Source organism: Zingiber officinale, chromosome 4B, assembly GCF_018446385.1.
Source record: "Zingiber officinale cultivar Zhangliang chromosome 4B, Zo_v1.1, whole genome shotgun sequence".
NCBI lineage: Eukaryota > Viridiplantae > Streptophyta > Magnoliopsida > Zingiberales > Zingiberaceae > Zingiber > Zingiber officinale.
The window spans coordinates 91,159,252-91,186,502 of record NC_055993.1 but is presented as its reverse complement, the minus strand read 5'-3'; the positions used below and the strand labels follow the sequence as shown (position 1 = coordinate 91,186,502).

General features: G+C 40.4%; 1 long non-coding RNA gene across 1 annotated transcript; it reads left to right on the top strand.

Moving 5' to 3' along the window:
* The first annotated feature begins 804 nt into the window (after nucleotides 1–804).
* On the top strand, nucleotides 805–19,544 carry LOC121977718. The gene is made up of 4 exons (XR_006111012.1): nucleotides 805–828; nucleotides 1,136–1,235; nucleotides 1,737–1,787; nucleotides 19,491–19,544. It is a non-coding gene; the product is annotated as an uncharacterized LOC121977718 (long non-coding RNA).
* The last annotated feature ends 7,707 nt before the right edge of the window (nucleotides 19,545–27,251 follow it).

Below are 27,251 nucleotides of genomic sequence, written 5' to 3'. Positions count from 1 at the left end.
CAATTTGTCATAATGTTAAATTGATTTTAAGAACATCCATAATGCCAACTATAGATATGCCAACACTTGGAAATTGAAGTTAGATGAACGATAGATAATAATCACACAAATCAAAATGATAAAATGAAGAACATCCATAATGCCAACTATATGAATAGTAATTACATGTTAAATTGGCCAGGAACATCAACAAAGGACCATGAAGTATTATAGTACCATGATATATTATCGACAAATTGACTATATTGATTATGTATTTATGATAAATATTGCAATGTTTATCATCTGACAAACAAAGTTGCCCTGACTCCATATGAATCTTTCACATTTCCTGGTTCATCTAAATAGTCAAGTGGTTAATGTTTTAAGTCTCAATTATTTTGTCTAAGATGAAATCTAACCGAAGCATATCTGTAAGTTGGGGTTTTGACTAAAACATGATAAAGAACAATATTGATTTGCTCACTTTTCTCTTATCATAGAGATAGAAAAAGAACTGAGATGGTGAAGAGTACTCCTCAGAGTCCATGTTATGTGTCATGGCAACAGCTCCATACACAGAAAGAGGAAGCACAGGCAGCTCTTCGTCCTATCATTACCAAATTCAAAAAGATGATCTAAGCAAGAATTAAATAACCCATTAACCAATTATCACCAATGAATCGAATTGATCGATCTATGAGAGAAATCTTTCAGCTCTTGTTCTAGTGTTGTGATTTTGGTTTGAGATTCTAAACTTCGATTTGATAGCAGGAACTCCGAGGATGTTTAGTAGGCTTTTAGGAAAGCCCAAAGAGCAAACCAGCAACTATCGAGAAATTATATGAGGTACTTCGATCTTCCCATCTTGTTTCCCGTTTCTTGACTACGAATCGTAAGCTAAAACTTGATTGGTTGGGCTGCGTGGATTGTGAAGCTTTTTTTATGTTTGTTTGGATACATGATGTGGAAGCCCAACTTCAACCTGTTCATGAAAAGAAAACAGTTTTGCTTTGCCTAATAGAATGGTTTAATCTATGAATAGTATTCATAAGAGCATGAACACATGTTTTGGGCCACAAGTTTAGGGTTTTTTTTGTTGTTGTCAGAGTATCGGTGGATGATACATTTCTAATCAGCACTCTATATGTTTCAGACACTTGAAATGCTCGAGAAAAAGGAGAAAGTTCTCCTTAAGAAGTCTGATGTTGAGATCGAAAAGGCTAAACAATTCACCAAAACTAAAAACAAAAGAGGTGAGATTTAGCATCTGGCCGTACAAGTTTATGATTCACTTTTTTGTCCATGACACAATATGTTTTTCAACAAAGGCGATCTAGCCAAAATACCAAATTGTTCTATCACAAATTATTTATCCTGTGTGACAAGTATTAGTCTGTGTATGAAGCTTCATACTTATGCTACGACATACACTTGTTGTCATATGTTTTAGGTTATAATATTGTCATGCTAATTAGATAGAGTAGATTGCTTTGGGTCGTATTTTTACCTTTTTTTGGTCATTTGCTTAGTATGATAAGTTTCTTTTTATCTATAATATTTGGATATCTGAACTTGTTTATTTGACATACTATATGCTCTTCTTGATTGTTCTTTGGGTAAGATTTTTTTTTAAAATTTCTATTTTATTATATATTCTACTCATCTTGAAAAAATTTTGCTATATTTTTCACATTCATGTAGATTGAAAAAATTTATGCCACCTCAGTTGACCTAGATTCTCCTTTATATCACAGACTCGAGTTTACTTGATACTAGAATATGCAGCTAAAGGTGAACTCTACAAGGTGTTGGTGCGGGAAGCATCCGACGATCGAACTCTTGTTTTGATAACGGCAAAGAATTCAAAGTTAAGATGTTTTGTAGTTTAACAAGTCTACTTGAGGATTTCAGGAAAGTCCTAGCTGCGGTTAGGCAAAGGGAAAACCCTAAGGGACGGTAACCCTAGGTCATAGGGGGTGATAACCCTATGCGGAAAGTCTTGGCAGGTCGATGGCTTCAGGCAAAAGTCCTAGGGGGTGGTAACCCTAGGTGGAAAGTCCTGGTATCGCGAACCAGGTGAAAGACTGGACTAGCCGGGAAGCGGATGTCCAGCAGAAAGTTCGGAAGCATCGAGTGCTGAGCAAAAGTCGAGTCGATCTGGAGGATCGACTGGCAACAGGTAAATCTCCTGAGTGGAGTAGGTGAGGACGCGTTCCCCGAAGAGGGAACAGTAGGCGTCGGGTCAACCTAGGGTTTCCGGTTGGAAATCCGAAGTCAGACTCGGACAGTCCGGAGACTGTCTATACTTCATTTATTATGTTTATTGTGCTAACTTTGTGTTGCAGGATAGTATTTGGGACTAACGTATCTTGCAGGTGCAAAGGAGCAACCTGAAGCCTCGGATGAACAGTGTCCGAGGCGCCTCCATGGAGCTTGGAGGCGCCTCGGGTGCAAAAGCTGAGCTGGCTTCGAAGCACCACTGGAGGCGCCTTGGAAGGCGCCTTGAGAGGGCTATAAGGCGCCTTGAATGGATGAAATTAGACCAGGTCAGTTTTGATCCACGCGGAAGACCAGGCAGCATGGAGGCGCCTTGAACAGCCCTCAAGGCGCCTTGAACACCCTTTATAAGGGGGATTCGACCAGCACTTCAGAACAACGCATTCCAAGTCTTCTCCCTTCAACGTGCTGCTCCGAAAGACGCCCGGAAGTGCTGCTACAAGTCTCCGACGACCCGAAGCTCCAAAATTCTACTCTTGTCGTCGGTATAACTAGTTTTTCCATTTACTTGTACTTCATCTTGTAATCCTTTTATCGAGCTTATAGTTGTTGCCCACCGGAAGCGATCAAGGATCGCGGACCTTCGAGTAGGAGTCGATCAAGGCTCCGAACGAAGTAAAAATCCTCCTGTCTCTGTGTGTTTGTTTTGTTTTATTCCGCTGCTTAATTACTCCTATAATTCTTACGATTCCGATAATCGAACAAAATAGCCACGAGCGCTATTCACCCCCCCTCTAGCGCGATCTCGATCCAACAATTGGTATCAGAGCGGGGTCATTTTGAATCAGTGTAACCACTGTTCAAAACAATTTTCACGTGGTATTTCCATTTTTTTTGGTCGATTAGAATCTAGCCTCATAGCTATATTCTAATTTCTTTTCACGAATCGATTTTCTGCTCAAAGTTGGTCAATACCACCTGAGCCTGTTATTTTTTCTTTCTTCCTCCCGCACTACTAATCCAAGACTCAGTCTTGGAATAGATCTTGTTGTTTCTGTTTTTGTAGATCTAAATGGCCCAACAAGAAGGATATAGCACCGTTCGTCCCCCACTATTTTCCGGAGAAGACTTCGGATATTGGAAGGGGCGAATGGAGATATATCTGAAGATCCAGTTCGACACCTGGATGATAGTCAAAACAGGACTGCAACTACCAACTGGTACAGACGGTAAGCCTACATCCTGTGAGAACTGGGAGCCAGCATTTATCAAAAAGGTGGAAGCCGACGCCAAAGCCACCTGCACCATCCAGTGCGGTCTTACCAAAGAAGAGCTCAACAGAGTCGGTCCATTCTCCTCCGCAAAGGAACTATGGGAGAAACTGATCGAACTTCACGAGGGCACCTCGGAAACCAAGGTAAGTAAGCGTGACTTATTACTTAATAAACTATACAATTTGAAAATGCAGGAAGGCGAGACGGCAAGTTCTTTACACGTTCGAATTCAAGATATCCTGAATTCCCTTCATGGAATCGGGCAGAAGGTAGAAAACAGAGATATAATAAGGTATGTGTTAGGATCCTTCGTACGGAGGCTAGAGAGGGGGTGTGAATAGCCGACCCCCAAATCGTCGTTTCTTTCTACAAAACGTGTTAGCGCAGCGGAAAATAAACACAGAAACGAAAGGGAAAGAAGACGAACCTCAAACAAACCGATGTAATGAGGTTCGGAGATAAACTCCTACTCCTCGGCGTGTCCGTAAGGTGGACGAAGCCTATCAATCCGTCGGTGGATGAGTCCCCGGAGAATCGGCTAATAAATGCTCCTTGTGGGTGGAGAAACCTCGCCACAATACTTGTAACAACAAGAAAGGAGTACAAGGAAAGCAAGAAGCAAATACAAACAACAATATGAATGCAACACTCGCTTGCCTTCTCGATCGGAGCCTTCCACTTGCACGGCGGTGATCCCTGGTTGAAGCTCACGCGAAGCTTCGGAAGCAAGCTCAACAAAGCTCGAACCTCAGAACACGAAGCTTCAATCAAGAAGAAGAAGAAGAAGAAGGAAGGGAGGAGGCTCGCAGAACCCTCCTTTATAACTGCGAAAGCGAAGAAACAGAAGAAATCTGGCGTTGCGTCGCTAGTGCCTGAATCGATCGTGGACCGATCGGGCTCCATGTGGATCGGTCCACGGACCGATCCATTCCCAGCACGTTCCCCGATCGGTCCATGGACCGATCGAACCTCTGATCGGTCCGTAGACCGATCGGGCTTCTCCGAACTTCTGCGCCTCGATCGTTGCGATCGGTCTCGGGCCGATCGATAACCTCATGAAACTCGATGGTTCTTGATCGTGCGGTGACCGATCGGGCTATCGATGTATCGATCGGTCCCAGCATCGATCCAAACTCCCCCTAAACCTCGAGCTTTACACCAACATCCGGTCAACCTTGACATTGGTTCATCATTCCTAGCATCCTGGTCACTCCTTGACTGCTAGAATTCTCCACCAGTGTTGGTCAATCCCTTTGACCCACTTGGGCTTTCCTCTTCGTGCCAAGTATCCGATCACTCCCTTGATCTACTTGGACTTCCCAACACCAGATGTCCGATCACCCTTGATCCATCTGGATTTTCCCTTGCCCGGCTTCACTCACCAGGACTTTCACCTAGCTTCACTTACTAGGGTTTTTACCTGGCTTCACTCACTAGGATTTCCAATCTGCCTGACTTCACTCACCAGGACTTCCAAACTGCCTGGCTCCACTCACCAGGACTTTCCACATCCGGTCCAGAGAACGAGCTACCGAGCCCTCTCTGACCACAGTCCGGAGAACGAGCTACCGAGCCCTCTCCGACTTCCATCCGGTCCAGAGAACGAGCTTCCTAGCCCTCTCTGACCATTGTCCGGAGAACGAGCTACCGAGCCCTCTCCGTCTTCCCATGTCAAGTTCCCATACTTGGACTTCTCCGTGCCAAGTCTCCATACTTGGACTTTTCCCGTGCCAAGCTCCCTGCTTGGACTTTTCCGAGTCAGGTCTCCTCACCTCGGGTCAACCAGGTCAACCTTGACCACGAGTTGCACCCACAATCTCCCAAGCTTGTATCCTTGTCAAACATCAAGATATAACTTTTCTGTTCACGTCAAACATCGTCATAACTCGTCAAACATCAAAACATAACTCGAGTCAAGTCAACTCGAGTCTGGTCAACCTTGACCTAAGGTTGCACCAACAATCTCCCCCTTTTTGATGTTTGACAAAACCCATAAACAAGTTAGGTTAACCTGATAACCTAACTTAGGTTTTCCAAAACATTCTCCCATTCTCCCCCTTGGGACATCTCTCCCCCTTTTTGACACACATCAAAAAGAGGGAATCAATGTCAAGAGTTTCTTCCCAATGAAAGTCTCATACCTTTCATTGAAACCCTTAATTTCCCCCTTGATACTAAACTCAACACTCAACTTAGTGACAATTCCTTATCATTAATCCTCAAAAGTCTTAAGGAGTAAAAACTCCCCCTTGACTAATAGGTAAAACTCCCCCTAAAGGTCAACTCCCCCTTGACCATTGCATCAACAATGTCTTGGAGAGTTTTCAATCCTTTAGAGATCCGAAACTCAACTCCCAAAAACTGAAATTTCAGACACCTGCTGAAAATCAGAAATTCGGCACGCACTGATCGGTCCCCAGACAGATCAGGAACCCCTTGGATCGATTCCCAAATCGATCCTCGCTTTCTGGATCGTCACTGATCGGTCACCAGACCGATCAGGACTTCTCTGGATCGGTCCGGTGACCGATCCAGCCTCTGAAATCAGAGATTTTCTGATTTTTCTCCCTGAGAGAAATTCAGAAACTCACAGAAAATTACAGAAAATTCTAAAAATCGTAAAATTTTGAGGATACATTCCTCATACCATATACTATCATGGAAAAATAATTTTAGATGAAAATAACTTCCATTTTCAAATCTTGATACAAAGTTCAAAAACTTTTGAAATAGTTCAAAGTTTAGCTCATCTTTGTATCATCTTGCTCAATGATGAATGCTATCACTAGAATGGCTTCATCAAGGTTTTTCAAATCAATTTTGAAATGATTTTTAACCCTTTAATTTAGGACCACAATCTTAGGGCTAAATGTACATGACTTGTACATAAGCTTTCCCTATGATCCTCCTTCTTGAATTAGTCTCATCTAGGTACAAGAACTATGCACCTTGATCCTAACTCATGATCCTAATATCTCACACACATCTAAGGTGTATCAAACACATCCAAGTCAATTTTGATGTGAGATATGGGTTTAGGTTATCTTAGGCTAGATTCTCATGCATTTTCTAAACATCAATTTGATCTCCATATCAAATTGTGTCTTAGTCCTTAAATCAATTTCATTGATCATTAATGCACAAGATGATGACATGGCATATAATGATTTCATAAGTAAAAACATGTGCCAATGTCATGATGTCATGGCATAAAGTGTGAAACTTAAATAAAGCATGACATTTAAACTAACCTAAGCATTATCATGACATTTTAAATGATCATAAAATAAATATGATGTCATGACATGGTATATGGCAAACAATATATGGCAAATAGCACATAAAGGTATAGAAAATACCTAAAACTAGCCTTAGTTGCCATTTTTGATAATTTTGATCATCTTGCCATAGGTTCTATATTCCTAAGTGTAATAGATCTAAGATCATATATCAATGATGTTTAGATCACTATGTGCCAATTAAATTGACTCTAGACAACTCCTCAAATATGATTGGCACATCCTAATCACCTTAGGAATATTTTTCAATTTCATTTTCAAGGCTTGATTGCACCTTGAAACTTCCTAAAGTGCCACCTTTTGCCATGATTAGGTTAACTACCTATTCAAGTAAGGTTGGCACACCCTAACTCATCTAGCGTGATGAAATCACGCTCCTAGGAACCCAATACCTATTTGAGCTCATTGGGTTCACTAAATATTCACTAGGGATGACTTCCCTAGCAACCCTCCTAATGACCCTCTTAGGCTTTAAAGCCTTGATCATTTGGGACTCATCAAGATCAACTCTAGGGGTGACTCCCCTTGTGACCTTGGTGTTGTTCTTCCTAGCCCTAGGTTTTGTTCCATAATCGAATGGAACATTATGATAGGTGGGCTTGACCATTTGGGACTTAGGTTTGTGACCCAAACCTTTCTTGTCCTTGGGCTTTGAGATTTGACCCTTAGACCCTAGAGTTGACTTCTCTAAATTCTTTAGGGTCTTTTCTAGAGTGTTAAGTCTTGACCTCAAGACTTGATTTTCTTTCTCTAAAACCTCAAGTTTTAATTTATCATTCTTTCTTGAGGTGTTCCTAGGCATATGTCTAGTTGTCTTAGGGTTTCTACCTAGGTTCTCCTTAGCCTTAGATGAGTTAATCCTAGGGTTGGCCTTCCTAGTATTGTTCTTATCTAGGCTAAGATGTTTAGCACCTAAGCACACATGTTGATTTCTATGATTATCATGCTTATCATTCTTGACAATTGCAATAAGACTACTAGCATGTATCTTATTAGAAGTGCAAGAATGAACCTTAGAGGATACCTTAGGGTTTGCCTTCGCTCCCCCTTTACACGTGCTTGGTCTTTTGTCCTTGTGAGATTGCCTCCCCTTGGACATTGACTCCTATAGTGTCCCCGTTGCTTGCATTGGAAGCACACCACGTGCTCCTTGCCCTTGCGTTTTGGGACTCCGACTTCCTTGATCTTTGGCGCCGGTGGAGTCTTCTTAGTCTTCTTTGGACATTTACTCTTGTAATGTCCAAATTCCCTACACTCAAAACACATTATATGCAATTTACTTGAACTTAAAGTGTTTGAGTTACCTAGGGTTGAGGATGGATGGATGCTCTCTTCTTCATCCCTCCCGGAGGTAGAAGCTTCTTCTTCGTGCTCCGATCTTGAAGAAGAACTCACCTCCTCTTCTTCTTTAGATGTTGAGTAGCCCTCAACTTCTAATTCCTCACCTCCACGATGTGAGCTACTTGGCTCACTAGGCTCCTCTTCATGGCTTGAAGTGGGGCTCTCCTCATGGAGTTTGGCCAAGTTGTTCCACAACTCCTTGGCATTATTGTATCCTCCTATCTTACACAAAATATCATTAGGTAAAGAAAATTCAATGATTTTCGTTACCTCATCATTGATGGTTGATTGGTGGATTTGCTCCTTGGTCCACTCCTTGTTCTCTAGGGTTTCTCCTTTCTTGTCCATCGGAGGCTTGAAACCTAATTGAACACAACTCCAATTTTCAAGGTTAGTCATAAGAAAATAACTCATTCTTACCTTCCAATACGCGAAGTCGCAGCACTCGTAGAATGGTGGAAACGTGATGTCTTCTCCGAGTCGATCCATTCTCTAGCTTGTGCTCCTCCGGGTGTTAATCCGACGAAGAGCAACCTTGCTCTGATACCACTTGTTAGGATCCTTCGTACGGAGGCTAGAGAGGAGGGGTGTGAATAGCCGACCCCAAAACGTGTTAGCGCAGCGGAAAATAAACACAGAAACGAAAGGGAAAGAAGACGAACCTCAAACAAACCGATGTAATGAGGTTCGGAGATAAACTCCTACTCCTCGGCGTGTCCGTAAGGTGGACGAAGCCTATCAATCCGTCGGTGGATGAGTCCCCGGAGAATCGGCTAATAAATGCTCCTTGTGGGTGGAGAAACCTCGCCACAATACTTGTAACAACAAGAAAGGAGTACAAGGAAAGCAAGAAGCAAATACAAACAACAATATGAATGCAACACTCGCTTGCCTTCTCTGTCGACCGGAGGCGATGAAGCAGCAACTTCACAACCCAACTGCAGCAGCTGATCGACGACTGGAAGCTCACGCGAAGCTTCGGAAGCAAGCTCAACAAAGCTCAGAACCTCAGAGCACAGAAGCAGAAGCTTCAATCCAAGGAAGAAGAAGAAGAAGAAGGAAGGGAGGAGGCTCGCAGCAGCAACCCTCCTTTTATAACCTGCGAAGAAAGCGAAGAAACACAGAAGAAATCTAGCCGTTGCGTCGCAACGGCTAGTACTCGATCGATCGTGGACCGATCAGTCCATGTGGATCGGTCCACGCATCGATCCATTCCCTAAGCCTTCGCTTCATCTCGATCGGTCCATGGACCGATCAGAACCTCCCGATCGGTCCGTAGACCGATCAGGCTTCTCTTCTCCGAACTTCTTTGCGCCTCGATCGTTGTCCGATCGGTCTCCGGGCCGATCAGATAACCTGAGGCTGAAACTCGGATGGTTACCGATCGGTGACCGATCGGCTATCGATGTATCATTGATCGGTCCCGGCATCGATCCAAACTCCCCCTAAACCTCGTGCTTCTACACCAACATCCGGTCAACCTTGACTTTGGATCATTCCTAGCATCCCGTCACTCCCTTGACCTGCTAGAATTCTCCACCAAGTGTTCGGTCAATCCCTTGACCCACTTGGCTTTCCTCGGCCAGCATCCGATCACCCTTGATCTACTTGGACTTCCCAACACCAGATGTCCGATCACCCTTGATCCATCTGGATTTTCCCTTGCCCGGCTTCACTCACCAGGACTTTCACCTAGCTTCACTTACTAGGGTTTTTACCTGGCTTCACTCACTAGGATTTCCAATCTGCCTGACTTCACTCACCAGGACTTCCAAACTGCCTGGCTCCACTCACCAGGACTTTCCACATCCGGTCCAGAAAACGAGCTACCGAGCCCTCTCTGACCACAGTCCAGAGAACGAGCTACCGAGCCCTCTCCGACTTCCATCCGGTCCAGAGAACGAGCTTCCTAGCCCTCTCTGACCATTGTCCGGAGAACGAGCTACCGAGCCCTCTCCGTCTTCCCATGTCAAGTTCCCATACTTGGACTTCTCCGTGCCAAGTCTCCATACTTGGACTTTTCCCGTGCCAAGCTCCCTGCTTGGACTTTTCCCATGCCAAGCTCCCTGCTTGGACTTTTCCCGTGCCAAGCTCCCTGCTTGGACTTTTCCGAGTCAGGTCTCCTCACCTCGGGTCAACCAGGTCAACCTTGACCACGAGTTGCACCCACAATCTCCCAAGCTTGTATCCTTGTCAAACATCAAGATACAACTTTTCTGTTCACGTCAAACATCGTCACAACTCGTCAAACATCAAAACATAACTCGAGTCAAGTCAACTCGAGTCTGGTCAACTAGGTCAACCTTGACCTAAGGTTGCACCAACAGTATGCACTTAACTCATTTCCTAGGAGTACACTATGGGCATCAATGGTAGATGCCTACAAAGTCTCTAAGGATTTGTCATCCTTAAAATTAGACGAGTTATTTAGTGAATTTGAACTCCATGAACAAACTAATGCACAGCCATCCGAGAAAGGTATTGCTTTGATTGCAGGAACGAGTCGAACACGGGAATCAAGAGGACGGCGAAAAATTGAATCGAAATCAGAAGACGAACCCGATTCAGAAGATTCAGAAGATGAACTGACCAGCGAACTTGTAAATCTTGTAAAGAAGCTCTACAAGAAGAAGAAGGGCTTCAACAAGAAAGATCTAAAGAAGACAATTCAATCTAAGGAAGCCCAACAGAACTCAAAGGTAAAATTCGAAGTCACTTGCTACGGGTGCAACCAGAAGGGGCATATAAAAGCCAACTGCCCCAACCAAAAGGAAGCCAAGAAGCAAAGAAGAAAGAAGGCCCTAAAGGCAACCTGGGACAAATCTTCTTCGGAGGACGAAGACGACGAACTCTACCAAACGAGCTTACTCGCATTGATGGCCCGGGACCAGATCATCGAATCCGAGAGCGAGTCAGAAGCCGACTCCGAGCAAAGCCACGGATCCGCATCCGTTTCCGAAGGGCCAGACTCCGCTGTAAGTATTCCTAGACTTAATAATTTAGTCAATTATTTACTTCGCAAATTAGCCAAATCAAATCTGAAAATAAAGTCACTTTTAAAAGAAGTAGCTATTCTTAAAGGAGTAACTAACTCAAAATACTTACCTGATCAAGTTCAAACTGAAGATTCAACTCAAGTTCAACAACTTAAGGAAGAAAATTCAAGTTTAAAAAATCAGGTAAAAGACTTAAAAAATACCTTAGAACGGTTTTCTTTAGGATCCAAGAATCTGGACCTAATTCTTGGGATACAAAGAGCTGTCTACAATAGAACTGGGCTAGGATATCAAAGTAAAAAGAAATATAAATCTTATTTATCCCTAATAAACAAACAAAGTAGTAAATCAGTCCAAGCATGGGTCCCCAAGTCCAAATTGATCAATCAAGTTGGACTTGGCCAATACTGGGTTCCAAAGGATCAAATATACTACCTCGACAGACCATATCGAGGCCGTGATCCAGGGAAAACTAATATGAAAACGATCTTAAAAATCTAAATTCAAAATTCGAAATTAAATTCAAAATTAAATTATAAATTATAAATTCAAAATTCGAAATTAAATTCTAAATTCTAAATTCAAAATTCAAAATTAAATTCAAAATTAAATTATAAATTCAAAATTCAAAATTCGAAATTAAAATTCAAAATTAAGAATTAAATTAACAATTAAATTATAAATTCAAAAATAGATGGAGGATCCAAACTAGCTGGCACCTCCAACTGAACTACCCGACAGGGTAACTGAACCTAATTTACCCGGAATGGGTAAAACAAGAATAGATTACCCGGCAGGGTAATTAAGGTTAGATTAAAAAGGGATAAGTTTAACTTGAACCACAGTACTGGTGAAGTTTTTGGATGATAGTACGTTAGGGAAGCTTGGGCATCGCATGTCTAGGAAGATATGGCTTCGACCTGGTGCATTTGGCCAAGTGGAACTGACCGAAGCTACCCTTAAATGGATCCTAACTAGTTAGACCAAGTTTTAGTATTAAGCTCAATGGGTAGGACTATTTGGAAAACCTCGAAGACATGGTTACTTTAATGAGTTCCTTGTGACTCACCATAGCCCAGAAGTTTATCCAAAGAATGCTTACTTGTTGAATCCAAAGCTAAACCTGAATCTAACACAAGATTAAACCAAACCATTAAATTGAACCTCAATTCATCTCACAAAAATTATAGGATTCCCTGATTGAGAATTTAGATCGGGTGAGATGACTAAGTAATTAAAATCAAACTGATAATTAATTCAATTTCAAAATTATTTTAAAAACTTAAATTTCAAAATTATTTTAAAACATAAATTTCAAAATTATTTTAAAAACTTAAATTTCAAAAAAAAAAAAAATTCAAAATTATTTTTTTTAAAAAAAAACTTAAATCTCAAAATTATTTTAAAACTTAAATCTCAAAATTATTTTAAAACTTAAATTTTAAAATTATTTTAAAAACTTAAATTTCAAAATTATTTTAAAACTTAAATTTTAAAATTATTTTAAAAACTTAAATTTCAAAATTATTTTAAATTTCAAAATTATTTTTAAAAAAAAACTTAAATTTCAAAATTATTTTAAAACAAAAATTTCAAAATTATTTTAAAAACTTAAATTTTAAAATTATTTAAAAAAAAAACTTAAATCTCAAAATTATTTTAAAACTTAAATCTCAAAATTATTTTAAAACTTAAATCTCAAAATTAGTTTAAAAACTTAAATTTCAAAATTATTTAAAAAAAAAACTTAAATCTCAAAATTATTTTAAAACTTAAATCTCAAAATTATTTTAAAACTTAAATTTCAAAATTATTTTAAAAAACCTAAATTTCAAAATTATTTAAAACTTAAATTTCAAAATTATTTAAAACGTAAATTTCAAAATTATTTTAAAACTTAAATTTCAAAATTATTTAAAAATTATTTTAAAACTTAAATTTCAAAATTATTTAAAACTTAAATTTCAAAATTATTTAAAACTTAAATTTCAAAATTATTTCAAAACTTAAATTTCAAAATTATTTAAAACTTAAATTTCAAAATTATTTAAAACTTAAATTTCAAAACTTAAATTTCAAAATTATTTTAAAACTTAAATTTCAAAATTATTTTAAAACTTAAATTTAAAATTATTTTAAACTTAAATTTCAAAATTATTTAAAACTTAAATTTCAAAATTATTTAAAACTTAAATTTCAAAATTATTTTAAAACTTAAATTTCAAAATTATTTAAAACTTAAATTTCAAAATTATTTTAAAACTTAAATTTTAAAATTATTTTTAAACTTCAAAATTATTTAAAACTTAAATTTCAAAACTTAAATTTCAAAATTATTTAAAACTTAAATTTCAAAATTATTTAAAACTTAAATTTCAAAATTATTTTAAAACTTAAATTTCAAAATTATCTTAAAACTTAAATTTCAAAATTATTTAAAACTTAAATTTCAAAATTATTTAAAACTTAAATTTCAATATTATTTAAAACTTAAATTTCAAAATTATTTTAAAACTTCAATTTCAAAATTATTTTAAAACTTAAATTTCAAAATTATTTTAAAACTTCAATTTCAAAATTATTTAAAACTTAAATTTAAAAATTATTTAAAACTTAAATTTCAAAATTATTTTAAAACTTAAATTTCAAAATTATTTTAAACTTAAATTTCAAAATTATTTTAAAACTTAAATTTCAAAATTATTTTAAAACTTAAATTTCAAAATTATTTTAAAACTTAAATTTCAAAATTATTTAAAACTTAAATTTCAAAATTATTTTAAAACCTAAATTTCAAAATTATTTTAAAACTTAAATTTCAAAATTATTTTAAACTTAAATTTCAAAATTATTTTAAAACTTAAATTTCAAAATTATTTTAAAACTTATATTTCAAAATTATTTAAAACTTAAATTTCAAAATTATTTTAAAACTTAAATTTCAAAATTATTTTAAAACTTAAATTTCAAAATTATTTTAAACTTAAATTTCAAAATTATTTTAAAAACTTAAATTTCAAAATTATTTTAAAAACTTAAATTTCAAAATTATTTAAAACTTAAATTTCAAAATTATTTTAAAACTTAAATTTCAAAATTATTTATAACTTAAATTTCAAAATTATTTTAAAAAACTTAAATTTCAAAATTATTTTAAAAAACTTAAATTTCAAAATTTTTTAAAAATTTTATCCTGATCAAAATTATATCATAGGCTTAAATACTTGCTGAATTACCTAGAAAATCTTAGGAGTCTACTTCAATTAAGCTATCTTTAAATCCATTAAAAACCAATTCAAACTACTTCATGTGTAGGAATTGGAACAATGGATGTTGGATAGTGGATGCTCTAGACATATGACTGGAGATAGGTTGAATTTTACTAAACTCAAGTACAAGAAGTTAGGATCAGTTGCATTCGGCAACGACGGTAAACTTAAAGTAATCGGAAAAGGTAATATTGAACTTAGTTCCGATTTCATTATTCGAAATGTCTTATTGGTTGAAAATTTTAATTTTAATTTACTAAGTATAAGTCAATTATGTGACAACGGATATCTAGTCAATTTTGACAAATCTGGATGTTTAGTTAAAAACATCGAAAACCCTGAAATTAGACTTAAGGGACTTAGGAAGAATAATATCTACACAATTGACTTATCATTATCCTCAATAAAATGTGTATTGACACAACAAGAGGAAACTCACCTGTGGCACAGAAGGCTGGGTCACACTCACACCAGACTCATTTCAAAAATGAGTCACAATGGTCTAGTTAGAGGTTTGCCCAAATTAAAATTCATTGAAAACTCAATATGCGATGCATGTCAAAAAGGAAAACAAACCAAGTCAATCCACAAATCAACCAATCTAGAAAGAACCAACACCATACTCGAGCTCCTTCATATTGACCTATTTGACTCACATGGAGCCAAATCACTAAGCAAGAATCAATATTGACTAGTAATAATTGATGACTACTCTAGGTACACATGGGTAAAGTTCATAAAAACAAAAGATGAAACCTATGAAATATTCAGTAACTTTTGCAAATTAATGGAAAATGAAAAAGATACTAAAATTAAAAGAATAAGAAGTGATCACGGGGGAGAATTTGAAAATCATAGGTTCACGCAATTTTGTAAAATAAATGGATACCAACATGAATTTTCATGTCCTAGAACACCCCAACAAAATGGACTAGTAGAACGTAAAAATAGAACACTACAAGAAGCCGCTAGGACAATGTTAAACGAATATAAGTTAAGTCATCAATTTTGGGCTGAAGCAATAAATACGGCAAATTATATTCAAAACAGAATTTTAATAAACAAATCTCACAATAAAACACCGTATGAACTCTACTATCATAAAATTCCTAACCTAAACTATTTAAAAGTATTTGGTTGTAAAGTTCACATTTTAAATACTAAAGATTACTTCCAAATCTAACCAAGGAATATTTTTAGGATACTCCTCAACCAGTAGAGCCTTTAGAGTATATAATCAAAACACCTTGAAAGTTGAAGAAATAACTAATGTAATATTTGATGAAGAAAACAATTTACCTAATATAACTGACAATGTTGACATCCATCCAAGAGCTATAGAAGATGATGAAATCCAACCTAATCCTAATGAGGCAGAAGAACCAGTACCTGAACCACAACCAAGACCAACTAGAGTAAGTACTTCTCACCCACCTGACCAAATTCTGGGTGACCCAAACCTTGGAGTCAGAACTAGATCATCCCATAGAAACCTTAGTCAAATTGCCCTCATTTCCAAAATTGAACCCAAAACTATAGATGAAGCTCTTCCTGACCCAGACTGGATCATTGCAATGCAAGAAGAATTAGCACAATTTGAGAGAAACCAAGTCTGGGACCTTGTACCTAAACCCATCGATAAATCAATAATAGACACCAAATGGGTTTTTAGGAACAAGTTGGATGATCACGGTGAAATAATAAGAAACAAAGCTAGGCTAGTAGCCAAAGGGTTTAGTCAAGTCGAAGGCTTAGACTATGATGAAACCTATGCTCCGGTAGCTAGACTCGAGTCCATTAGAATGTTATTAGCCTATGCAGCAAATAAAGGGTTCAAGTTGTACCAAATGGACGTTAAGTCAGCCTTCTTAAATGGTTTTATCAAGGAAGAGGTCTACGTAAGCCAACCTCCAGGGTTTGAAGACATAGACTATCCTAACCATGTATTTAAATTAAAAAAGGCATTATATGGACTAAAACAAGCCCCTAGAGCATGGTATGAAAGATTATCTAATTACTTAATATCGAAAGACTTTAATCAAGGTCAAATCGATCCGACCTTGTTCGTAAAAACTATAGAAAAAGACATCTTTATAGCCCAAATCTTTGTTGACGACATAATCTTTGGTTCAACTAATTCAAAATTTTTGAAAGAATTTGTTAAATTAATGGAAAGTGAATTTGAAATGACCATGGTTGGATAACTCAACTTTTTCTTAGGCTTACAGATAAAACAAACCAAAGATGGAATCTACATTTATCAAACTAAATATGCTAAAGAATTAATCAAAAAATTCAACATGGAAAATTCAAAAATTATAAACACTTCAATGGCAACCAACATAAACATTGACTCTAACCCTGAAGGAAAACCTGTAGACCCAAAATACTATAGGAGTGCCATAGGTAGTTTACTTTATCTAACTACAAGTCGACCTGACATACTGTTTGCAGGTATTGCTGATACCAATCCTGTGCAAAAGAGTCACACCTAACATATGTTAAAAGAATACTTAGGTATATTAAAGGAACTCTAAATGTAGGACTTTGGTATCCAAGAACTTGCACCTTTGATCTTTATGGCTATTCTGATTCAGACTATGCTGGGTGCAAGTTAGATAGGAAAAGTACAAGTGGTAACTGCCAAATTCTAAGTCAGTCCCTAGTAAGTTGGTCAAGCAGAAAGTAACATTGTGTTGCTCTATCCACTACAGAAGCTGAATACATAGCTCTAGGAGAATGTGCATCTCAATTGTTATGGATGATGCATACACTAAAAGACTATCAACTAGACTATAAAAATACTAAAATTTTTATTGATAATATCAGCTCGATTAATCTGACCAAAAACCCTATTCACCATTCTAGGACCAAACACATAGAGGTAAAACACCACTTTGTAAGGGATCATGTAGCTAAAGGTGAAATTGCACTCAACCATGTTGAGTCCAAATCAAACCTAGCTGACATCTTTACAAAACCCTTACCTGAACTTGAGTTCAGTGGACTTAGAAGGCAAATAGGAATGTGCTGGGTAGAGTAGATATATTACCATTATTTCTTTTATTGTCTTTTTTAAATTCTAGGAAAAACAGTTTTCAAAACTCCAATTTTACTAGATTTTTAAAATTTTCTGGAATTAGCCTAGGCTTTTCCCCTAGAAATCATGTTCCCCTAGAATTAAGCCAGGGCATCTCACAAACACCTAGGTTTACCTTGATTGTGATTGAAAAACATAGAACGGCGTGAGATGCATAGGGTATAGCCTGGACTCAAGAATGCTTATATCTGTGCATCAATATGAGTTTGGGCGTTAAAAATGCAATAAACATTAATCAAGTTAAGTTCTCCAGCTCTAGTCAAGTCTATCTAGACCAAAATAACTTAACTTGACTAACCTAGCAAAAGTTATTGCCCTGTAGACAATCAACAAGTAACTAAAGGTTAAACAGTTGGTAAAGGACACTCAATTTTTAGTTAAGAATGTTTTGTTCTTTATGGCTCTGATACCTAGTAAATCAATCAAGTGAACATGACTTGTGCTTGGACTTAAGGACTAACTGAACTTAAAACTTAAAATATTATTTCAATTGACCTTAACTTTCAAACCCTGTTGAACATTGCTAACCTGTTGACCTTAATAAAATCATGTACAACTCAATCAAATATCTATTATTGCCCATTTTTGAGTTATGGCAAAGGGGGAGAGTAGCAAAAATGTAAACATAAACATAAAATTCAAGTTAAAAATTAAGGGGGAGCAAAAGTTAAGGGGGAGCATATAGGGCAAATTTGCTTTAGTTACCTTGTTCATCTATACTTAGCAGATTTGCCTGTGTTAAAAATGTCTATCTATTCGTTTGTTTACTTAACTTTGAATTTGAGTTGTCATAATCAAAAAGGGGGAGATTGTTGGTGCGGGAAGCATCCGACGATCGAACTCGTGTTTTGATAACGGTAAAGAATTCAAAGTTAAGATGTTTTGTAGTCTAACAAGTCTACTTGAGGATTTCAGGAAAGTCCTAGTCTAGGCAAAGGAAAACCCTAAGGGACGGTAACCCTAGGTCATAGGGGTGATAACCCTATGCGAAAGTCTTGGCAGGTCGATGGCTTGAGCAAAGTCCTAGGGGTGGTAACCCTAGGTGGAAAGTCCCGTGTCGCGAATGTGAAAGACCTGACTAGCCGAAGCGGATGTCCAGAATTCGAAGCATCGAAGTCTTGAGTAAAGTCCGATCTGGAGGATCAACTGGCAACAGGTAAATCTCCTGAGTGGAGTAGGTGAGGACGCGTTCTCCGAAGAGGGAACAGTAGGCGTCGGGTCAACCTAGGGTTTCCGGTTGGAAACCCGAAGTCAGACTCGGACAGTCCGGAGATTGTCTATACTTCATTTATTATGTTTATTGTGCTAACTTTGTGTTGCAGGATAGTGTTTGGGACTAACGTATCTTGCAGGTGCAAAGGAGCAACCTAAAGCCTCGGATGAACAGTGTCCGAGGCGCCTCCATGGAGCTTGGAGGTGCCTCGAAGCACCACTGGAGGCGCCTTGAAGCAGGCAGAAGGCGCCTTGGAAGGCGCCTTGAGAGGGCTATAAGGCGCCTTGAATGGATGAAATTCGACCAGGTCAGTTTTGATCCACGCGGAAGACCAGGCAGCATGGAGGCGCCTTGAACAGCCCTCAAGGCGCCTTGAACACCCTTTATAAGGGGGATTCGACCAGCACTTCAGAACAACGCATTCCAAGTCTTCTCCCTTCAACGTGCTGCTCCGAAAGACGCCCGGAAGTGCTGCTACAAGTCTCCGACGACCCGAAGCTCCAAAATTCTACTCTTGTCGTCGGTATAACTAGTTTTTCCATTTACTTGCACTTCATCTTGTAATCCTTTTATCGAGCTTATAGTTGTTGCCCACCGGAAGTGATCAAGGATCGCGGGCCTTCGAGTAGGAGTCGATCAAGGCTCCGAACGAAGTAAAAATCCTCCTGTCTCTGTGTGTTTGTTTTGTTTTATTCCGCTGCTTAATTACTTTGATAATTCTTATAATTTCGATAATCGAACAAAATAGCCACGAGCGCTATTCACCCCCCCCTCTAGCGCGATCTCGATCCAACACAAGGAACTACAGAAGTCCAAATGCTTCAGTGAGAGGCGAACTGCTACAGTGAGTCCAAATGCACCTCATTTTTTTTAAGAGAGATGATTTAGGCGTGTTTAAGATCTTGGTGGATGATTCATTGGATTCGTGGTGTTGGATATTGTCAGGTAGCTCTTGTAATTCCCTGTGGTTGAACATTTTGAAGTGGAACTGGAGGTATATTTGGAAGTCAGTGTTTAGGGTTGCTGTAGAATGATGCTTTGAATTTTTGTTATCTGGAGCTTTGATCTTTTGCTTCACTGAACTTATGCAGGAATGCAAAACATTAAGGATCCTGAGATATAATTTTCCCATGTTATCTGGAGCTTTGATCTTTTGCCATGAATTTTCCCATGTTATCAATGTAAGTAACATGATACTTTCTTATGTGATGTATTTTTTTCTTTTCTTTTATTTATTTACTTATATATATGGTTGCATCTATATATGGTTGAAATTCATGTTGACTAGTTAGCATTTTAGCTATTTTCCCCTTGAAATAAAATTTTGTTTTGATGTTATTGTATCATTGGAAATCATATAAATGAATTGATGTTACTCATCTTTATTACTGCTGAGGAATTTATTTACTTTGCATGTACTGTTAGTGATAAACAGTTATGGCATTTGGGTCGACTACTAATGAATTGAATTTCCATGTACTCTTAGTGATAAACAGTTCCCAGGAATGATAGATCTATCACTATATGATGTGGTTGAGATAATTGATGAATGTTTCTCTTTTTAAGCATTCCAATTAGTCATCTTGTTACCTGGTGCTCTTACTGCTTTTTCAACTATGATTTTTAGTCTTGGTTTACTAATATATTATTTATGTGTTTTTACAGTTTACAAATCTCAAGTACTCCAGAGTTGAAATTGATGAAGTGCAGTTCGAGTTTGAATGCAGCCTGATTATTTTTGAGTACGGTGTTCTACCTTGATGTGTTGTTAAAAGAATGTTCTACCTTGATTCTGATATCTATTAGCCTTTGATGTAAAAAAAATGTTTGTGTATTTTATGGATACTGTTGTAAGAAGAATATTTATGTAATTTATGAATATTTGTGTATTTTATGGATACTGTTGAATGAAGAATATTTGTGTAATTTATGAATATTTGTGTATTTTTTTTTACTATTTCAGAAATCAAATTTGTACTGTTAAAAAATACTGATATTACATCGGTTTTCCACCGCTGTAAAACCGGTGTTATTAACTAATATTACATCGGTCGTATACCGCTTCCAAAACTGGTGTTATTAACATATAATATTACATCGGTTTTACACCATTGATGAAATGGTGTCGTTAAGTGATACTATACCGGTTAATAACCGATTTGAACACCGGTGTCGTTAAGTGATACTACACCGGTTTTAAACCGATGTCTAAAATGGCAGACTTTTTACATCACCTTTATAGACATCGGTCGAAAATGTAATTGACACCGGTGGAAAACCGATGTCTATGAGGGTTTTTGTTGTAGTGGTACTTGGACCAGTCAACTAGTCCAAATTCACAGAAAGCACAGAATGTTTCTGTGCTCGTTGGCTAAGGGGACCAGTCAACTGGTCCCATGACTAGTCGACAGTACATAGCCGTTGGCAGAAGGTGGCTTCTACAGAGAGTCGTTGGTTGTGTCTAATGGCTACATCAGTCTACTGGTGCATGGACCAGTCGACTGATATCGGGTTGAGTTGATCTATTGATCAACTCTCTCCACTTATAAAAGATGAGCTTTAGGGCAGAAGAAGGTTACTCATGTTTGTTGAATAACTTCTAGTCCTTGCCCAAAGCTTCCAAGTCTACTCTCTTCCTCCCAAACCTAAACTTCATCTTTGTAAAGAGGAAGAGATTCTTTGTAAGAGGTTTGCTCCACCGAGAAGGAGTAAGAGCTAGCCAAAGATTGCCGAGGACTGATCCACCAAAGGATCAAGGGTTCGTCCACCTCAAGGACACGCCGTGGAGTAGGAGCAAGTAATCTCCGAACCACGTAAACGATCGTGTTAGCATTTGTGTTCTTACTCATTACTTTCATTATTAGTTTCTATATTTCCGCTTGTGCAAACTAACGTCTTATAGAGAATAAATCGAAATTGGGGGTGGCCTAGCTATCCAACCCCCCTTATAGCCGGCCACCGATCCCCTACACTGACTTCCTTTGTTTGTTGATTAGATTCGCCATGAACATCATTTCCTCTCCAAATTTGACTCCTGTGGACAGAAAATACACAAGAGCATATCTCCAAACAAAGAAGAGTAAATATGCTAAAAGTAAAGCAAGGAGTATGAAAATGCATAGATAAAGCATGCATAAAATATAGAAATGTGAGTCAAAACATGCTAAACAAGTGTATAAAATCTACGCACATCACCTTGAAAGGCCCTGCCCATGGAGCTTTGAGCTTGGTGACATCCCCGACTGGCTTGACTTTCTTCCAAATGAGGTCGCCGACCTTGAAGGACCTCGGGATCACCCTCCGATTGTAAGTTTGCTTCATCAGTTGTCGGTACGCCATCAGCCGAACGGCTGCTTTCGTGGGTGCTTCGTCCACCAAGTCTAGCTCCAAAAGCCTCCGCTTGGTATTGCCTTCATCATAATGCTGCACCCAATCGGACTCTAATCTGACCTCGAAGGGGACAACCGCTTCGTCGCCATACACCAGGTGGAATGGGGTCAGGCCTGTGCCTTCCTTTTGGGCCGTGCGGATTGCCCATAACACACTTGGGAGCTCATCAACCCAGCTACCTCCGATGTGATCGAGCCCAGCACGAAGGATTCGAAGGATCTCCCGATTAGTGACTTCAGCTTGTCCATTGCTCTGCGGATCAGCCACGGAAGTGAAGGCCTGCTGGATACCATATCCCTCGCACCACTGCCTGAGCCTTTGATCGGCAAATTATCTTCCATTGTCTGAGACAAACTGACGAGGGATATCGAACCGGCAGATGATGTTCTGTCATACGAACTTGATGACCATCTGCTTAGTTATTTTGGCAAGGGGCTCAGTTTTGACCCATTTGGAGAAGTAGTCCACCACAACGAGTAGGAACTTCCACTGACCGATCGCCATGAGGAATGGTCAAACGATGTCCATGCCCCATTGGTCGAACAGACAAGATACAGTGGAAACCTTCATTTTCTCTGTAGGCCAGTGTGAGAGGTTGTGGTACTTTTGCCAAGATAAGCACGTGGCCACCGTTCGAGCGGCATCCTCCTGGAGGGTCGGCCAAAAGTATTCGGCTAGTAGAATTTTCCTTGCTAATGAGTGGTCGCCTGAATGCCCTCCGTAGGATCCTTGATGCACTTCTCATAGCATGTTATCGACGTCCTCCGCTCTGACACATCTGAGCAAGGGTCGAGCGAAGGCCTTCTTATAGAATTGATCATCGATCAGCGTGAACCGACCTGCCCTCCTTTTTGTCAGGAAAGCATCCTCTGGGTCAGCAGGTAGAGTTCTTGAACGCAAGAACTCTGTTAGGGTTGTCCTCCAGTCATTTAGGAAGGTGACTCCGTCCATTCGGTCGATGTGCGCCACCAATGAAACTTGCTCGATCGGTTGACCTATGACGATCGGCGTCAACAAACTGGCTAGCTTGGCTAGTTCGTCTGCAGCCTGATTCTCTGACCGGGGGATCTTCTGTATGATGACCTCTTGGAAGTTGGCTTTCATCTTTTCGAAGGCTTCAGCGTAGAGCTTGAGTCAGGCGTTACTTATCTTGAACGTCCCGGTTAGCTACTGCGAGGCCAGCTGAGAGTTCGAGTGGATGAGTACCTTGACTGCTCCAACATACCGAGCGGCTTGTAAGCCGGCTATTAGCGCCTCGTACTCGGCTTCGTTGTTGATGGCCCTGTAGTCTAGCCGAACGGTCAACTGCATTCGATCTTCTTGCGGGGAGATAAGTACTATGCCGATGCCGCTCCCTTGTCGAGTGGACGAACTATCCACATATATCCTCTAAACTGCTCTGGCTCTAGGCTCTGTACCTCAGTGATGAAATCCGCCAAGGACTGTGCTTTGATGGCAGTTCGGGGTTGATACTGGATGTCAAACTCGCTGAGCTCCATTGTCCATTTGAACAGTCGTCCAGACGTCTCAGGGTTGAGAAGGACTCTTCCCAAGGGATGTTGGTCATCACGATTATCGAGTGAGCGAGGAAGTACGGGCAAAGCCTCCGAACGGCGAGCACTAAAGCATAAGCTTGCTTCTCATGACCAGTGTAGAGGGACTCAACATCTTTTAATATGTGGCTTAAAAAGTACATTGGTTGTTCCTCGACGCTCTGCCTAACTAATGTCGAACAGACCGCATGCTCTGTAGACGACAAGTAGATCCGGAGCGGCTCGCCGACACATGGCTTGGCTAGGATGGGCAGGGAGTTGAGGTATTCTTTAAGCTCTTCGAATGTCTTATGGCACTCCTCATCCCATTGAAATTTTATCGCCCAGTGTAGTATTTTGAAGAATGGCAAGCTACGATCGGATGACTTGGAGATGAATCTGGATAGCGCTGTGATCCGACCAGTCAATCACTGAGCTTCCTTCAAGTTGCGGGGCGGGGCATGTCTTGCAATGCTTTTACTTTGACTGGGTTCACCTCGATGCCCCCGCTCGATTACAATGTAGCTAAGGAAGTGCCCACTCTTTGCGCCGAACAAATACTTGCTTGGGTTCAGTTTTATCCCATAAGTCCTGAGTGTTCAGTAGGTCTCCTTAATATCTGCACATGGGTCAGTCGCTCGGAGGGATTTTATCACGATATCATCTACGTATAACTCCATGTTACGGCCGATCTGCCCTCGGAACACTTTGTTCATCAATCTTTAATAAGTGGCTCCGGCATTCTTGAGTCCGAATGATATGATGTTGTAGCAGTACATACCGTCGGTCGTAATGAAGTTGACCTTTTCTTAATCTTCACGGGCGAGCGACACTTGATGATAACCCTAGTAGGCATCCAACATGCAAATCAGCTCGCATCTCGCAGTGGAGTCTACCATCTGGTCGATCCGAGGTAGCGGGTAGAAGTCCTTCGGGCATGCCTTGTTCAGGTCACGGAAGTCGATGCAGACTCGCCACTTGTTGTCTAGTTTGGAGACGAGGACGATGTTGGCGAGCCATCTTGGGAACTGAACTTCCCTCATGTGTCCGGCTTGCAATAGCTTTTCTACCTCCGCCCGAATGATCAGGTTCTGCTCAGCACTGAAATCCCTTTTACGTTGCTTTACCGGACGAGCGTTCAGTCGGACATGTAGCTCATGCTGAGCTACACTTGAGGAGATGCCTGGCAACTCATGCGTTAGCCATGCAAACATATCATGATTCCACTAGAGGCAAGCGACTAATTCTGTCTTCTGCTTGGCTTCTAAGTCGGCAACCACGAAAGTAGTGGCCTCCGCTCGGCAAGGATGGATCTAGACTTCCTCTTTTTCTTCATACACGAGGGCAGGAGGTTTTTCAGTAATAGTATTTACCTCAAGTCGCGGATTCTTCCGAGTGGCTTTGGTCTCGGTCTTCCGAGTGGTTCCACTAGAGGCAAGCGACCAATTATGTCTTCTTCTTGGCTTCTAAGTCGGCAACCACGAAAGTAGTGGCCTCCACTCGGCAAGGATGGATCTGGACTTCCTCTTTTTCTTCATACACGAGGGCAGGAGGTTTTTCAGTAATAGTATTTACCTCAAGTCGCGGATTCTTCCGAGTGGCTTTGGCCTCGGTCTTGATCATCTCGATGTAGCAACGCCGAGCGGCAAGTTGGTCACCCTTGACTTCTCCAATCCGGTCATCTACCGGGAACTTAATTTTCTAGCAGTAGGTAGAGACTACTACCCTGAACTCGTTGAGGGTCGATCACCCTAGGATGATATTATAGGCTGAGGAGGCATCCACCACGATGAAGTTCGTGGTCCTGGTCCTCCTAAGCGGCCCCTCTCCGAGTGAAATGGCCAATGTTGTTTGGCCGATCGGCAAAACTTCATTGTCGATGAATCCATACAGCGGGGTCGTCATAGGTAGCAGCTCGCCCCGGTCGATTTGCAGCTGATTGAACGCCTCCTTGAAAATTATGTTCACCGAGCTTCCCGTGTCAACAAAGATACGGTGAATGGTATAATTAGCGATCACTGCTCGGATGATCAAGGCATTGTCGTAAGGGATCTCGACTCCCTCCAACTCCTAGGCTCTAAAGCTGATGTCGGGCCCGCTCGCCTTCTCCTAGTTGCATCTTACTGCATGGATCTCCAGTCGTCGTGCGTATAACTTTCGGGCTCCATTGGAGTCGCCGCTAGTCGGTCCGCTAGCGATGATGCTTATTTCTCCCCGAGCGGCATGACTTCTGTTTTCTTCCTCCCAAGCAGAGGATTGATTCCAATCATTTGAGCCTCGGGAAGGATTGGCACTCTCCCTTTATTGTTGATGCTATACCGTTCCGGTGACCTTGTGTCTCCTTGATGACCGGTGGACTAGTGTCTATGCCGTCGATCGAGAGAGGGGGTTCAGCGACGGTACCCCCTGGGAGCCTGTCGACTGCAGATCGACGTTAGGCCGCTACAACCACGCGTATTGTGCAACGTCGACTGGTGGAAAGAGCATAACATAGGTGTCCATACCTTTCCTTTTGACGCTTTCGATCGTCCGGATGCCACATACTGGACAGCGTGCCTTCTGGTTTCCGAGTCCGGTTGCGCTCCTTCAGCCCTTAGCCCCCTAAGCGGCTGGTGGTTGCCTGATGGTCGACGCTCAGTCGGGACAGAGGGCTCAGTTGGCACCTCCTTCCTTCTGGCCGCCTGGGCTTCCTCCACATTGATGTACTCATTGGCTTTCTTGAGCATGTGGTCGTAGTCCCGAGGCAGTTTCCTGATGAGCGATTGGAAGAAGTCCCCTTCGGCGAGCCCCTGTGTGAAGTCATTCATCATGGTCTCAGACAAGACCGAAGGGATATCCATGGCTATCTGATTGAAACGCTGAATGTAGGCTCTGAGCGTCTCCTTGAATCCTTGCTTCAAGGAGAAAAGGCTTACTCTTGTCTTTGCTAGTACCGACTACTGGCAAAGTGGTGCAAGAAAGACGTTCGGAAGTCCTTGAAGCTATGTATTGAGCCGTCCGAAAGCCTTCTGAACCAACATTGCGCCGAGCTAGAAAATATGGTGAGGAAGACTTGGCATTTTACTCCATCCGTGTACTAGTGGAGTGTGGCTTCATTATCGAACCTATCCAGATGATCATCTGGATCGGTTGACCCGTTGTAGGACCCGATCGCTAGTGGGGTGTAGTGCTTGGGGAGAGGATCTCGCAATATGTCTTCGGAGAACTGGCGGTTGATCCGCTCGGGAGATGTGTTGCCCCGAGGCACCTTGCCCTTCCGTGCGTCTCGAATATGCGCTTCGTCCGAAGAAGATCCCCGCTCTTGGTTGGCTTGGGCTATCTCCGAGGGTGTTTGGAACAATGCCCGATGAAAAGGTATGGGCACGGGTGGCGCCTCTCCATATGTGCCGGTTGGCAATCTATTCTGCCCCCAGATAGAGAGTTGCTCCGGGTGATCCTCTTGGGCTGCTTGGCCTCTTGCTGCGGACGTTGCTTGCTGCGCTTGCCGATCGGCTAGCGCCTTCTATTGTTGTTGCTCGATTATTTTCTACGCTCAGGCTTGCATGAGCAGGTCAAGCTCTTCTTGGGTGAGCATCACTGTGTGAAGTCATCCAGCGTTTTCCATCCTCTCGGCTCGGATGCGGGTTGCATTCCCATAG